Here is an 18,055-nt window from a genome sequence, read left to right as displayed (position 1 = left end):
TTTTTTTTGTAATAAAGTTATAATGTTACAGTTTTTACCCCTGAAAGTTTGTAACATTTAACATTGTTTGGGTTTTTTTTTTTGTAAGTTTGGTGGTGGTTGTCGTGTGGCAAACGTGAAAAGGTAAAAACGACACAAAACGACATGCTTTTTAGTATATAAAGGATGAATAACAAAACAGTAAAATAGCGAAAATGTAACAACCCCAAATCCGTTTATCAAAAACGGAGTACATTTTTTTTTATAAGTTAGGTCCCAATAACATCCAAGTATACAAACTATTTCAAAATAGTTATCCGTATACAATTTATCATAATAACACGTTAAATGTTTTATCTCGACTCTTGGTTTACAAATGACACCATACATCTTTACGAGAATGTATTTCACATACAAAGTTTGACTCGACACAACCAAACGATGCGACCTCAAAACATTTACTCAACACCACGGTTAAGACACAATAGTCCAACCCGATACCAAGAGCATAATCCCGAGGATCTACCAAATCCCCAATCCACGTCCAATATCCAATAGCTACCTCATCGAGCCCAAGTGCTCCTACGCATCTAGTCTAACAACTAGATAGCTTCATAACATAATACCTGTAAAAATGTAACAACGAGAGGGGTAAGCTTAAGCTTAGTGAGTAGAATAAATATATACATGCATATACAATTTACCTACTAGCATCCACGACATCATATAGTGCATATAATCGCATATCATCTCATAACAAAAGCTAGTATCGTCAAATCGTACAATTAGCAACCATCATTAGCATAATAATCATAATAATAATGAAATGCTAAACAACAACAAGTATAAACCATGGTTTGTTAAAATACAATGCAAATTTGATATTAGTAGATGTATATATGTAAAATATCTAGATATTAATATGTATAAGAAAATATCTAGAATTTAGAATATGGTCGGAAAAATCTAGAAATATTTGATAGGAAAAATCTAGATATTTGTATGTGTAGAAAATATCTAGATATTTATTCATGGAAATATCTAGTTTCTAGAATGTTCCATGGGGTATTATAAATATGGGTGATGAGTAGTTCATTTGTGAAAGGTGTGAGTAAGTGAAGTGTGAAGTAGAGAAGAAGTAAGAAGTGAAGAAGAGTTAGAAGTAGAAGTTGTGAAGAAGTAAGAGTGTGAGTTAAGTCTATAATATTATAATTGTTTCTTTGTATTAATAAAAGTGTTCTTTGTTAAGTTTCCCGGTTAAGCCTTAGTTTGTGTTTAAGTTCTTAATGCACTTGTGTTGTTCTTCTTATATGGTCGGCTCTGCCGCCTAAGTGATATATGGTCGGTTATACCGCATGAATGATATATGGTCGACACTGTCGCCTAAATATTATTGTGCACTAAGGATTTATAAAATTAAAGGCTAACCAACGTCAAAGTGTTGGTCTAGTGAGTGAGTATAACCTAGGTCCTCTATAGTGGGTGTGTTGGGCTCGTCGAAGCTTTCAACAATTGGTATCAGAGCGGGTCGTTCGGGACCATTTCTAGTGGAGGAAATCGGTAAACATTGGATGTTTACATCGACTTGTTTTCACCAAGGCTCTAAGGGAGATTCTGTCGGAGCACAGTTAGGAACTGTGAAAGCTCATAGGTCAGGGACCAAGCTTATTGGACGTTGGACGTCATGATGGCAGATCTTGCAAGTACGAGCAGTGGAATCAAGAGTCTCAATAACCATAACTATGGTTATTGGCGGACTTGTATAGAATCCTACCTACAAGGACAGGATTTATGGGAAATAGTTGTTGGCAGTGACACAATGCCTCCACCGAAAGAAAATGCTGAAGCCTTAAGAAAATGGAACATCAAGGCCGGGAAGGCTTTATTTATATTGAAGACTACAATCGAGGAGGATCTATTGGAGCACATCCATGACGAGAAAACACCAAAGGCAGCTTGGGAAACTTTTGAAAAATTATTTTCAAAGAAGAATGAAGCACGCCTCCAGCTCTTGGAAAATGAGCTCGCGGGTATCTCACAAAGAAGTCTGTCTATTTCTCAGTATTTCACCAAGGTGAAATCTATCTGCCGTGAGATATCTCAACTTGCTCCTGAAGAGAAAGTGAGTGAAGCAAGGATGAAGAGAATTATCATCCACGGCCTAAGATTCGAGTATAATGGATTTATAGCCGCTATGAGAGGATGACCTACTCAACCATCATTAATAGAGATAGAGAATTTATTGGCTAACCAAGAGGCATTAGCCAAGCATATGAATGAAGTGAGCATAAAAGGCAAAGAAGAAGCACTCTTCACCAATAAGAAGAAAACTATGTCTCGAAGACAAGAAGTGACGAAAGAAAGACATACATATGGAGGCAAAAGTCATCTAAAACCAAAAAGCAATGCTTCAGGAGGAGCTCAACAAGGAAGAAGAGATCATCGCCAACAATACGGGGAAAATGATAAGAGAAAGAATGGTGACTGCTTCAATTGTGGCAAGAAGGGTCATTTTGCTCGAGATTGTAGATTCCCCAGAAGGCGAACTTTCGAAGGAAATGTGGCCGCCGCAAGAGATGAGAAGAAAGAGGTCACATACGAAGCATCCATTAATCAGGAAACTTGGGATGCAGAAGCAGGACTCTCTGTTGAGGCTGACATGGATGATCAAGCTCTTGCAGCAACCTTAAAGTCAAAAATAAACTACAAAGATGATTGGATCATTGATTCTGGGTGCTCAAATCATAAGACCAATGATGAGACGAAGCTGCAAGAAATGGATGATTACAAAGGAAAGAGAGTCGTGTTGACAGCCGACAATTCAAGGTTATCTATTTCTCACATTGGAAAGATAATAATTCCAAATAAAGGCGGCTCTCATAAGCTCCAACTCGAGAAGGTGTATATTGTCCCTGGCCTAAAGAAGAATTTACTATCAGTACCACAATTGACAGCAGAAGGGAATTATGTGCTCTTTGGACCAGAAGATGTGTCCGTATTTAAGAGAGTGAAGGTGGTTGGCAATCCAATTATGCAAGGAAGAAAAATAGAGTCGGTCTATGTACTATCTGCTGAAACAGCATATGTGGATAAGGCTCGAAAAAATGAGACGGCTGATCTTTGGCATGAACGTCTTGGGCATGTGGGCTACAACAAGTTAAAGGAGATGATGGTAAAACACATAGTAAATGGGCTTCCTCAAATTGATATCCGAACAGATACAATATGTGCTGGATGTCAATTTGGAAAAGCTCACTAATTGCCATTCAAGGAGTCACAACATCAGTCCAAGACTCGGCCCAGTGAAACAAACATCACTTGGAGGCATGAAGTATATGGTGACATTCATTGATGACTTCTCAAGGTATGTGTGGGTTTACTTCATGAAGGAAAAGTCAAAGACTTTTCAAAAGTTTAAAGAGTTTAAGAAGAAGATAGAAAGTGAGCTCAATAATAAGATTAGGTGCTTACGCACAGATAATGGAGGAGAATATTTATCGACTGAGTTCAATATCTATCTTGAGAAACACAAGATTAGAAGACAATTAACTTGTCCCAATACTCCACAACAGAATGGAGTCGCAGAACGCAAGAATCGTCACCTTGCCGAAACTTGTAGAAGTATGCTTCATGGTAAGAATGTGCCAGGAAGATTTTGGGCTGAATGTATGAGAACTGCATCATACGTGATAAATAGGCTTCCACAAACAAAGTTGGGGCATATTTCACCGTATGAAAGATTATGGAAGATCAAGCCAACCGTCAACCATCTCAAGGTTTTTGGATGTGTATGCTACGTCTTCGTGCCAGATCATCTAAGAAGCAAATTTGATAAAAAGGCAATTCGGTGCATTTTTGTCGGTTATGATGAATCAAGAAAAGGATGGAGATGTTGTGATCCAAATACTGAAAAGTGTCATACTTCAAGAAATGTGGTATTTGATGAAGCTTATTCATGGTGGTCACTTCAAAAGATAGAGCTTCCAGAATCTCATGGATTAGAAGAAGTTCCAGAAGAAATAGAAGAACGTAAAGAGCAAATAGTAGATCCAACTAAAGAAGGAGAAGAGTCGTACTCTAAGGAAACGAGTCCATGGAAAACTGGTGTGCATCAATCTGTATTCAAGGAGGTTCGTCCAAGCCAAAAGGAAGTCGAGGAGCATGCATAAGAATTAAGGAGATCAACAAGACCGAGGCAACCTAATCCGAGGTATGCCAATGCTGCTCATGTGGATGAATCAATACCTATTGAGCCTTCTACTTATGAAGAAGCAGCACAAAGTCGAGAATGACAGAAAGCGATGGAAGAAGAAATTAATGCACTAAAAGAAAACCAGACATGGAGTTTAGTTCCAAAACCAAAAGATGTAAAACCAATATCTTGTAAATGGGTTTACAAGGTGAAGAGTCGATCAGATGGCTCCATTGAAAGGTATAAAGCTCGACTTGTTGCTAGAGGTTTTTCTCAACAATATGGGCTGGATTATGAAGAAACGTTTAGTCCAGTGGCGAAGATCACAACAATTCGAGCTCTACTAGCGTTAGCCGCTAGCAAATCTTGGAAGCTGTGGCAGATGGATGTCAAGAACACTTTCTTACATGGAGAACTTGACAAAGACATTTATATGGATCAACCAAGAGGCTTTGAGAACAAAATCCATCCCGAGCATGTCTGCAAATTAAAGAAAGCACTATACGGCTTGAAGCAGGCTCCAAGAGCTTGGTACGGGAAGATTGGCGAGTTCTTGGTACAAAGTGGTTTCACAGTTGCTCCTTCAGATTCTAGTTTATTTGTGAAACAAGATCAAGGAAAACTAGCCATAGTGCTAGTATACGTGGATGACTTAATCATCACGGGAGATCACTATGAGGAGATCCAAAGAACAAGAGAGAATCTGTCTATCAGATTTCATATGAAGGAGCTTGGAGAACTCAAACATTTTCTTGGACTCGAAATAGAGCAGAAAAGAGAAGGATTATTTCTGGGACAACAGAAATATGCGCGAGATCTTTTACAAAAGTACGGAATGCTTAATTGCAAACATATCTCAACTTCGATGGATCCGAATACAAAACTACGAGTAGATGAAGGAAAAAGTCTTCAAGATATTACCATGTATCGAAAGATGGTCGGAAGTCTTATTTATCTCACACTAAGCCAGCCAGACATATCTTATGCAGTTGGAGTGGTTAGTCGATACATGAGCAATCCGAAGAAGCCTCACCTTGCTGTTGTACGACGCATCTTAAGGTATGTTAAAGGCACTATCAACTTTGGTATTTTATACAAGAAAACAAAAGAATGTCATGTGACTGGATATTGTGACGCCGATTATGCTGGAGACTATGATACACGACGGTCAACAACTGGATACATGTTTAGTCTTAGATCAGGAGTAATATCATGGTGTAGCAAGAGACAACCAACAGTATCCTTATCAAGCACTGAAGCAGAATATCGATCGGCAGCATCAGCAACACAAGAAATTACTTGATTGAAGCAACTAATGGAAGATCTTCACCAACCAACTAATTATCAAGTAAAGCTTTTCTGCGATAACCTATCAGCTATACGTCTAGCAGAGAATCCAGTCTTTCATGCAAGAACAAAACATATAGAAGTGCACTATCATTATGTTGGCGAGAAGGTCCTTGAAGGGAAAATCAAGATGATGCCAACAAAGACAGATGAACAGGTTGCAGATATATTCACCAAGAGCCTAAGTAAATAGAAGTTTATAAAATTCAGAGAAGCACTTGGAATGGTCTGCAAGACGTCGTTGGAAGAAAATTTGCATTGAGGGGGAGTGTTAAAATACAATACAAATTTGATATTAGTATATGTATATATGTAAAATATCTAAATATTAATATGTATAAGAAAATATCTAGAATTTAGAATATGGTAGGAAAAATCTAGAAATATTTGATAGGAAAAATCTAGATATTTGTATGTGTAAAAAATATCTAGATATTTATCCATGGAAATATCTAGTTTCTAGAATGTTCCATGGGGTAGTATAAATATGGGTGATGAGTAGTTCATTTGTGAAAGGTGTGAGTAAGTGAAGTGTGAAGTAGAGAAGAAGTAAGAAGTGAAGAAGAGTTAGAAGTAGAAGTTGTGAAGAAGTAAGAGTGTGAGTTAAGTCCATAATATTGTAATTGTTTCTTTGTATTAATAAAAGTGTTCTTTGTTAAGTTTCCCGGTTAAACCTTAGTTTGTGTTTAAGTTCTTAGTGCACTTGTGTTGTTCTTCTTATATGGTCGGCTCTGCCACCTAAGTGATATATGGTCGGTTATACCGCCTGAATGATATATGGTCGACACTGTCGCCTAAATATTATTGTGCACTAAGGATTTATAAAATTAAAGGCTAACCAACGTCAAAGTGTTGGTCTAGTGAGTGAGTATAACCTAGGTCCTCTATAGTGGGTGTGTTGGGCTCGTCGAAGCTTCCAACATGGTTAACCAATAATCGCAAGGGAATGACCTCGCGAACAAGTCATCGGTGTTCATAACAACCGTTAGCGCTCAAAACGGCTATGGTATGCTAACCCCCGAGGTGTTCCAAAAACGGCTATGGCTTCACCCCCAAGTGTTCCAAAATGACTATGGCATCACTTAATCATCGTATGAGTATACACGAGCTATTACTCACACCATGTGCACAAAACGGCTATGTGCACAATTATCAATGTGGACAAAACGGCTATGCCTCACAACTATGGTCACAAAACGGCTATGGGACACCATCAATACGGGCAAATAAATCATATACATACATACATAGATATTCCACTTACCTCGAAATGCATGCACAAGTCATGTATATGAAGTCGCCTCCAAACCCAACCGAGCAAGCTTTTACCTATAATATACATATAGGTATTCACACAATCAACACACATTCCCTTCGAGAGAATTTGACGCAAACGCCCTTAACCAAGGGTTTATACCTACCTCCACAATCCGCCCATTTAGACACCTAAGTGCAAAGTTCACCTTTTTATACATTTAACGACACCCGAAGGTCCAAAACTAACGAGACTAGTTCCCGCGTTCCCGAAATACCAAAATACATCAACTTTAGCCTTTAAATGCATACTATCTCGTATATTACACAAAACCTGTGACGCCCCGTACAAAACCATCGTGTACGGATCATCAACAACAGGATCATTACAAGGTCAAACACTATATGCTGTTTGAAATCCAGTTTAACATTCATGAAAAATAAAACGTTTTACAAAAGATAACGTGCTTCCTATGAATAGAAGCATAAACATAAGTATGTGACCCAAGGGTCGTTACAAAATCATTGTTTAAAAATAACGTAAGTTACGAATGCAAAATAAAAGTTCCATGATTGAGACATCTCTAAGTAATGCAGCGGAAGTCTAACACAGCAAGTCTGTAACACCAAGACAGCAAGTCTAACAGCGGAATCAACAACGTCTAAGCACCTGAGAAATACATGCTTAAAAAGTCAACACGAATGTTGGTGAGCTATAGTTTGTTCGTAATTAGTAATGTAATGTAGGCCACGAGATTTCAGTTCTTCAACCAGCAGTTTAAATCAGTAATTCAAATCAGTATGATAAAGTGTATGTTTAACCGTGGGCACCCGGTAACTAACTTAACTTAATAATACCCCCTAAAAGTACACTTGGCGAGTGCGTATGTTCATGAAGTATTAAACACCCATTAAATGCTAGCGCGACTAGCCCGAGTGGGGATGTCAAACCCTATGGATCCATATCTAAGATTCGCGTTCACCGGTTCAAAAACCAATGACTAAACGTTACCGAGCTAAGGGAAAAGTTTATGCCATTGTATCACCCACACATATATAAAGTTTAAGTACTCGTGCCTAGTATGTAAAACATAAAAAGCGCATGTATTCTCAGTCCCAAAATAGTTAAAGTAAAAAGGGATGCTATAACTCACAGTGTAAATGAAACGACCAGTTCATATAACTATAAACGCAGTACATTATTCATTGGTCCCATAGCGAGGTATTTAACCTCTATATGATACGTTTTAGAAATTATTGCATTCGTTTCATAAAAAGCACAACATTATTATACATAATGTAGTGACCCGAAATTTTCCATGTTTATATATATTAATTGAGATTGATATTTACATGATTAAATGTTTCCAACATGTTAAGCAATCAAACTTGTTAAGACTTGATTAATTGAAATATGTTTCATATAGACAATTGACCACCCAAGTTGACCGGTGATTCACGAACATTAAAACTTGTAAAAACTATATGATGACATATATATGGATATATATATATAGTTAACATGATACTATGATAAGTAAACATATCATTAAGTATATTAACAATGAACTACATATGTAAAAACAAGACTACTAACTTAATGATTTTTAAACGAGACATATATGTAACGATTATCGTTGTAAAGACATTTAATGTATATATATCATATTAAGAGATATTCATACATGATAATATCATGATAATATAATAATTTAAAATCTAATTTGATATTATAAACATTGGGTTAACAACATTTAACAAGATCGTTAACCTAAAGGTTTCAAAACAACACTTACATGTAACGACTAACGATGACTTAACGACTCAGTTAAAATGTATATACATGTAGTGTTTTAATATGTATTTATACACTTTTGAAAGACTTCAATACACTTATCAAAATACTTCTACTTAACAAAAATGCTTACAATTACATCCTCGTTCAGTTTCATCAACAATTCTACTCGTATGCACCCGTATTCGTACTCGTACAATACACAGCTTTTAGATGTATGTACTATTGGTATATACACTCCAATGATCAGCTCTTAGCAGCCTATGTGAGTCACCTAACACATGTGGGAACCATCATTTAGCAACTAGCATGAAATATCTCATAAAATTACAAAAATATGAGTAATCATTCATGACTTATTTACATGAAAACAAAATTACATATCCTTTATATCTAATCCATACACCAACGACCAAAAATACCTACAAACACTTTCATTCTTCAATTTTATTCATCTAATTGATCTCTCTCAAGTTCTATCTTCAAGTTCTAAGTGTTCTTCATAAATTCCAAAAGTTCTAGTTTCATAAAATCAAGAATACTTTCAAGTTTGCTAGCTCACTTCCAATCTTGTAAGGTGATCATCCAACCTCAAGAAATCTTTGTTTCTTACAGTAGGTTATCATTCTAATACAAGGTAATAATCATATTCAAACTTTGGTTCAATTTCTATAACTATAACAATCTTATTTCAAGTGATGATCTTACTTGAACTTGTTTTCGTGTCATGATTCTGCTTCAAGAACTTCGAGCCATCCAAGGATCCATTGAAGCTAGATCCATTTTTCTATTTTCCAGTAGGTTTATCCAAGGAACTTAAGGTAGTAATGATGTTCATAACATCATTCGATTCATACATATAAAGCTATCTTATTCGAAGGTTTAAACTTGTAATCACTAGAACATAGTTTAGTTAATTCTAAACTTGTTCGCAAACAAAAGTTAATCCTTCTAACTTGACTTTTAAAATCAACTAAACACATGTTCTATATCTATATGATATGCTAACTTAATGATTTAAAACCTGGAAACACGAAAAACACCGTAAAACCGGATTTACGCCGTCGTAGTAACACCGCGGGCTGTTTTGGGTTAGTTAATTAAAAACTATGATAAACTTTGATTTTAAAGTTGTTATTCTGAGAAAATGATTTTTATTATGAACATGAAACTATATCCAAAAATTATGATTAAACTCAAAGTGGAAGTATGTTTTCTAAAATGGTCATCTAGACGTCGTTCTTTCGACTGAAATGACTACCTTTACAAAAACGACTTGTAACTTATTTTTCCGACTATAAACCTATACTTTTCTTTTTAGATTCATAAAATAGAGTTCAATATGAAACCATAGCAATTTGATTCACTCAAAACGGATTTAAAATGAAGAAGTTATGGGTAAAACAAGATTGGATAATTTTTCTCATTTTAGCTACGTGAAAATTGGTAACAAATCTATTCCAACCATAACTTAATCAACTTGTATTGTATATTATATAATCTTGAGATACCATAGACACGTATACAATGTTTCGACCTATCATGTCGACACATCTATATATATTTCGGAACAACCATAGACATTCTATATGTGAATGTTGGAGTTAGCTATACAGGGTTGAGGTTGATTCCAAAATATATATAGTTTGAGTTGTGATCAATACTGAGATACGTATACACTGGGTCGTGGATTGATTCAAGATAATATTTATCGATTTATTTCTGTACATCTAACTGTGGACAACTAGTTGTAGGTTACTAACGAGGACAGCTGACTTAATAAACTTAAAACATCAAAATATATTAAAAGTGTTGTAAATATATTTTGAACATACTTTGATATATATGTATATATTGTTATAGGTTCGTGAATCAACCAGTGGCCAAGTCTTACTTCCCGACGAAGTAAAAATCTGTGAAAGTGAGTTATAGTCCCACTTTTAAAATCTAATATTTTTGGGATGAGAATACATGCAGGTTTTATAAATGATTTACAAAATAGACACAAGTACGTGAAACTACATTCTATGGTTGAATTATCGAAATCGAATATGCCCCTTTTTATTAAGTCTGGTAATCTAAGAATTAGGGAACAGACACCCTAATTGACGCGAATCCTAAAGATAGATCTATTGGGCCTAACAAACCCCATCCAAAGTACCGGATGCTTTAGTACTTCGAAATTTATATCATATCCGAAGGGTGTCCCGGAATGATGGGGATATTCTTATATATGCATCTTGTTAATGTCGGTTACCAGGTGTTCACCATATGAATGATTTTTATCTCTATGTATGGGATGTGTATTGAAATATGAAATCTTGTGGTCTATTGTTACGATTTGATATATATAGGTTAAACCTATAACTCACCAACATTTTTGTTGACGTTTAAAGCATGTTTATTCTCAGGTGAATATTAAGAGCTTCCGCTGTTGCATACTAAAATAAGGACAAGATTTGGAGTCCATGTTTGTATGATATTGTGTAAAAACTGCATTCAAGAAACTGATTTCGATGTAACATATTTGTATTGTAAACCATTATGTAATGGTCGTGTGTAAACAGGATATTTTAGATTATCATTATTTGATAATCTACGTAAAGCTTTTTAAACCTTTATTTATGAAATAAAGGTTATGGTTTGTTTTAAAAATGAATGCAGTCTTTGAAAAACGTCTCATATAGAGGTCAAAACCTCGCAACGAAATCAATTAATATGGAACGTTTTTAATCAATAAGAACGGGACATTTCAGTTGGTATCCGAGCGTTGGTCTTAGAGAACCAGAATTTTTCATTAGTGTGTCTTATCGAGTTTGTTAGGATGCATTAGTGAGTCTGGACTTCGACCGTGTTTACTTGAAAAATGATTGCTTAACAAATTTTGTTGGAAACTATATATTTTTAACATGTGAATATTATGTGATATATTAATCTCTTAACGCGTTTGATATTATGTGATAGATGTCTACCTCTAGAACAAGTCCCATTGACTCACCTAATAATAATGAAGAGTCAAATGTAAATTGGAATGATTCGTGGACTGATTCACAAGTTCCCGAAGAGGAACCGGAAGAAGAGTCGGAACCGGAAGAAGAATCGGAACCGGAAGAAGAATCGGAACCGGATGAAGAAATAGAACCGGTGGGGGAAATAATAAAACGGTTAAGTAAAAGAAAATCCTCAACCAACCGACCAAGGTTAATTATGGTCAATGGTGTTTCCGCCAAGGAAGCAAAATATTGGGAGGATTACCAATTCTCCGATGAATCGGATTCCGACGAGAATTCCGATGATGTTATAGAAATTACCCCAACTGAATTTAAAAAGGCAAAAGAAAATAATAAGGGAAAGGGCATAAAAATAGAGAAATCTAATTCCAACCCCGATGAACTTTATATGTATCGTCAACGCCCGAAGTCCTTAAGTTGTAACAATGACCCGGGAACCTCTAAACCACCAGGTTTTTCTAAAGCAATGTGGACAACGACGGCTCGTATTAGGGGAACATCATATATCCCTAGAAACTTGGCAAAACGAACCAAAACCGAAGAAGAAGAAACGAGCGAGTCGGAATAAGATAGTTGTATTCGTGTGGTGTAATATATGTAATATAGTGTTCTAATGCTTTATGATATATGTAAAAATTGCTTGTATTAGTAAGTATTTTTTTATGAATCTAACTCTTGTCTATTTTACAGTTTAAAAACACAAAATGGATAGACAACCCAATATTTTAAGAGACCTACCCGGAGACATGATTGATGAAATCTTGTCTAGAGTCGGCCAGAATTCCTCGGCACAACTATTTAAGGCGAGATCAGTTTGTAAGACATTCGAAGAACGTTCCAAGAATGTCTTGGTTTATAAGAGACTTTCGTTTGAAAGATGGGGGATATCACATTGGGAAACCCATAAGTTACGATGTGTTTACTTTGATGCATATATTGCGGGGAACCCAAATGCTATTTTACGCAACGGGTTAAGAAATTATTTTGACTCAATATATCCGAATATTGGACTTCGTGATTTAGAAAAAGCGGCTAACATGCAACATAAAGAAGCATGTTATGCTTACGGATTAGTAATGTTCGCTTCTCACCAAAGTGAGAACAAGAACATCGGGCTACAACTATTAAACAAAACGTTTCCACAAGTGACAGAGTCAGTAATTGGGGTAAGAAATGAGGTTTTTAGATTATTACGGGACTGTTGGACATTACGTAACCCTCGTCCCTTTGACGACGTTACAACACGCTGTCTTATCAACGGTCATAACGGTTATGTTGCACAAGACCAAGGATGGGAAGTAGTCCTAGTAAAACCAGAATGCATGACTTGTTTCTGGACGTATGAATTACGTGTCTTTATTGCCTTTGCTGAACGACTTGTGTACTAGCTAGAATTATCTTCACAACTATCTTGTATCAAAGTTATTGTGTGCTATATTTCATGCTTTATGTAAAATAAGCGGTATTGTAAGTTTGTAAAATATTGTATAAAAGTTTGAACGCGAAATATTATTATAATCAGTTTTTCATATAGAATTGTAGTAGTTGAATTGTATATTAGCTACTAAGTATGAACTTAACGGGTAGGTACTACCCGAATTTAAACTTATAAAATGCTAATATGAAGAAAAAGCTTTTATAAATGAGTTCATATTATGCTACGAAATACTATTAACTACTCTTAATATTCTGTATGATTAACTTGTTCCATTTAACTATTTTGAAGGAAATGGCACCGACTACTCGACATACCGTGAATATGAATGAAGAGGAATTCCGTACTTTTCTAGCTTCAAACATAGCCGCAGTACAGGCTGCGCTACATACCAACAATAACCTTGGATCTAGCAGTACAGGAAATTGTGTAGGATGCACCTACAAAGAATTCACTGCCTGCAAACCTTTGGAATTTGATGGAACCGAAGGACCGATCGGATTGAAACGGTGGACCGAGAAGGTCGAATCGGTGTTTGCCATAAGTAAGTGTACTGAAGAGGACAAAGTAAAGTACGCTACGCATACCTTCACAGGTTCTGCGTTAACATGGTGGAATACCTATCTAGAGCAAGTGGGACAAGACGATGCGTACGCACTACCGTGGTCAGCATTCAAGCACTTGATGAACGAGAAGTACCGTCCCAGAACCGAGGTCAATAAGATCAAGACAGAACTTAGAGGATTACGAACCCAAGGATTTGATATTACCACGTACGAAAGACGATTCACAGAATTGTGCCTATTGTGTCCGGGAGCATTCGAAGATGAGGAAGAGAAGATCGACGCATTTGTGAAAGGATTACCGGAAAGAATCCAAGAAGATATAAGTTCACACGAGCCCGCCTCCATACAACAGGCATGTAGAATGGCTCACAAACTCGTGAACCAAATTGAAGAAAGAATTAAAGAACAGACTGCTGAAGAGGCCAATGTGAAGCAAGTCAAAAGAAAGTGGGAGGAAAACGGTGATAAGAATCACCAATACAACAACAACAGCAATTACAACAATAATCGCAACAATTATCCCAACAATCGCAACATCAATCGCAACTACAACAAACGGCCCAACAACAACAACAACAGCAACTACAACAATCATCCCAATAACAATAATAACCGCAACAACAACAACAATCAGAAGCAGCTATGCCAAAGGTGTGAAAAGAATCACTCGGGGTTCTGCACCAAATTTTGCAACAAGTGTAAAAGAAATGGTCATAGCGCGGCGAAGTGTGAGGTCTACGGACCAGGGGATAATAGAACGAAAGGAACAAATGGTGTCGGAATGAGTAATGGCGGAGCAAGTAGTGTCAGAGCAAGTTATGCCAATGTAGTTTGTTATAAATGTGGAAAACCGGGCCACATTATTAGAAATTGCCCGAACCAGGAGAACACGAATGGACAAGGCCGTGGAAGAGTTTTCAATATTAATGCGGCAGAGGCACAGGAAGACCCGGAGCTTGTTACGGGTACATTTCTTATTGACAATAAATCTGCTTACGTTTTATTTGATTCGGGTGCGGATAGAAGCTATATGAGTAGAGATTTTTGTGCTAAATTAAGTTGTCCATTGACGCCTTTGGATAGTAAATTTTTACTCGAATTAGCAAATGGTAAATTAATTTCAGCAGATAATATATGTCGGAATCGAGAAATTAAACTGGTTAGCGAAACATTTAAGATTGATTTGATACCAGTAGAGTTAGGGAGTTTTGATGTGATAATCGGTATGGACTGGTTGAAAGAAGTGAAAGCGGAGATCGTTTGTTACAAAAATGCAATTCGCATTATACGAGAAAAAGGAAAACCCTTAATGGTGTACGGAGAAAAGGGCAACACGAAGCTACATCTTATTAGTAATTTGAAGGCACAAAAACTAATAAGAAAAGGTTGCTATGCTGTTCTAGCACACGTCGAGAAAGTACAAACTGAAGAAAAGAGCATCAATGATGTTCCCGTCGCAAAAGAATTCCCTGATGTATTTCTGAAAGAATTACCGGGATTACCCCCACATCGATCCGTTGAATTTCAAATAGATCTTGTACCAGGAGCTGCACCAATAGCTCGTGCTCCTTACAGACTCGCACCCAGCGAGATGAAAGAACTACAAAGCCAATTACAAGAACTTTTAGAGCGTGGTTTCATTCGACCAAGCACATCACCGTGGGGAGCTCCTGTTTTGTTTGTCAAGAAGAAAGATGGTACATTCAGGTTGTGTATCGACTACCGAGAGTTGAACAAACTTACCATCAAGAACCGCTACCCACTACCGAGAATCGACGACTTATTTGATCAACTACAAGGCTCGTCTGTTTATTCAAAGATTGACTTACGTTCCGGGTATCATCAAATGCGGGTGAAAGAAGATGATATTCCAAAGACTGCTTTCAGAACACGTTACGGTCATTACGAGTTTATGGTCATGCCATTTGGTTTAACTAATGCACCAGCTGTGTTCATGGACCTTATGAACCGAGTGTGTGGACCATACCTTGACAAGTTTGTCATTGTTTTCATTGATGACATACTTATTTACTCAAAGAATGACCAAGAACACGGTGAACATTTGAGAAAGGTGTTAGAAGTATTGAGGAAGGAAGAATTGTACGCTAAGTTTTCAAAGTGTGCATTTTGGTTGGAAGAAGTTCAATTCCTCGGTCACATAGTGAACAAAGAAGGTATTAAGGTGGATCCGGCAAAGATAGAAACTGTTGAAAAGTGGGAAACCCCGAAAACTCCGAAACACATACGCCAGTTTTTAGGACTAGCTGGTTACTACAGAAGGTTCATCCAAGACTTTTCCAGAATAGCAAAACCCTTGACTGCATTAACGCATAAAGGGAAGAAATTTGAATGGAATGATGAACAAGAGAAAGCATTTCAGTTATTGAAGAAAAAGCTAACTACGGCACCTATATTGTCATTGCCTGAAGGGAATGATGATTTTGTGATTTATTGTGATGCATCAAAGCAAGGTCTCGGTTGTGTATTAATGCAACGAACGAAGGTGATTGCTTATGCGTCTAGACAATTGAAGATTCACGAACAAAATTATACGACGCATGATTTGGAATTAGGCGCGGTTGTTTTTGCATTAAAGACTTGGAGGCACTACTTATATGGGGTCAAAAGTATTATATATACCGACCACAAAAGTCTTCAACACATATTTAATCAGAAACAACTGAATATGAGGCAGCGTAGGTGGATTGAATTATTGAATGATTACGACTTTGAGATTCGTTACCACCCGGGGAAGGCAAATGTGGTAGCCGATGCCTTGAGCAGGAAGGACAGAGAACCCATTCGAGTAAAATCTATGAATATAATGATTCATAATAACATTACTACTCAAATAAAGGAGGCGCAACAAGGAGTTTTAAAAGAGGGAAATTTAAAGGATGAAATACCCAAAGGATCGGAGAAGCATCTTAATATTCGGGAAGACGGAACCCGGTATAGGGCTGAAAGGATTTGGGTACCAAAATTTGGAGATATGAGAGAAATGGTACTTAGAGAAGCTCATAAAACCAGATACTCAATACATCCTGGAACGGGGAAGATGTACAAGGATCTCAAGAAACATTTTTGGTGGCCGGGTATGAAAGCCGATGTTGCTAAATATGTAGAAGAATGTTTGACGTGTTCTAAGGTCAAAGCTGAGCATCAGAAACCATCAGGTCTACTTCAACAACCCGAAATCCCGGAATGGAAATGGGAAAACATTACCATGGATTTCATCACTAAATTGCCAAGGACTGCAAGTGGTTTTGATACTATTTGGGTAATAGTTGACCGTCTCACCAAATCAGCACACTTCTTGCCAATAAGAGAAGATGACAAGATGGAGAAGTTAGCACGACTGTATTTGAAAGAAGTCATCTCCAGACATGGAATACCAATCTCTATTATCTCTGATAGGGATGGCAGATTTATTTCAAGATTCTGGCAGACATTACAGCAAGCATTAGGAACTCGTCTAGACATGAGTACTGCCTATCATCCACAAACTGATGGGCAGAGTGAAAGGACGATACAAACGCTTGAAGACATGCTACGAGCATGTGTTATTGATTTCGGAAACAGTTGGGATCGACATCTACCGTTAGCAGAATTTTCCTACAACAACAGCTACCATTCAAGCATTGAGATGGCGCCGTTTGAAGCACTTTATGGTAGAAAGTGCAGGTCTCCGATTTGTTGGAGTGAAGTGGGGGATAGACAGATTACGGGTCCGGAGATTATACAAGAAACTACCGAGAAGATCATCCAAATTCAACAACGGTTGAAAACCGCCCAAAGTCGACAAAAGAGCTACGCTGACATTAAAAAAAAAGATATAGAATTTGAAATTGGAGAGATGGTCATGCTTAAAGTTGCACCTTGGAAAGGCGTTGTTCGATTTGGTAAACGAGGGAAATTAAATCCAAGGTATATTGGACCATTCAAGATTATTGATCGTGTCGGACCAGTAGCTTACCGACTTGAGTTACCTCAACAACTCGAGGCTGTACATAACACTTTCCACGTCTCGAATTTGAAGAAATGTTTTGCTAAAGAAGATCTCACTATTCCGTTAGATGAAATCCAAATCAACGAAAAACTTCAATTCATCGAAGAACCCGTCGAAATAATGGATCGTGAGGTTAAAAGACTTAAGCAAAACAAGATACCAATTGTTAAGGTTCAATGGAATGCTCGTAGAGGACCCGAGTTCACCTGGGAGCGTGAAGATCAGATGAAGAAGAAATACCCGCATCTATTTCCAGAAGATTCGTCAACACCTTCAACAGCTTAAAATTTCGGGACGAAATTTATTTAACGGGTAGGTACTGTAGTGACCCGAACTTTTCCATGTTTATATATATTAATTGAGATTGATATTTACATGATTAAATGTTTCCAACATGTTAAGCAATCAAACTTGTTAAGACTTGATTAATTGAAATATGTTTCATATAGACAATTGACCACCCAAGT

This window comes from Rutidosis leptorrhynchoides, chromosome 1 (genome assembly GCF_046630445.1).
Source record: "Rutidosis leptorrhynchoides isolate AG116_Rl617_1_P2 chromosome 1, CSIRO_AGI_Rlap_v1, whole genome shotgun sequence".
NCBI classification, from domain to species: domain Eukaryota; kingdom Viridiplantae; phylum Streptophyta; class Magnoliopsida; order Asterales; family Asteraceae; genus Rutidosis; species Rutidosis leptorrhynchoides.
Note: the sequence above shows the minus strand (reverse complement) of the source record.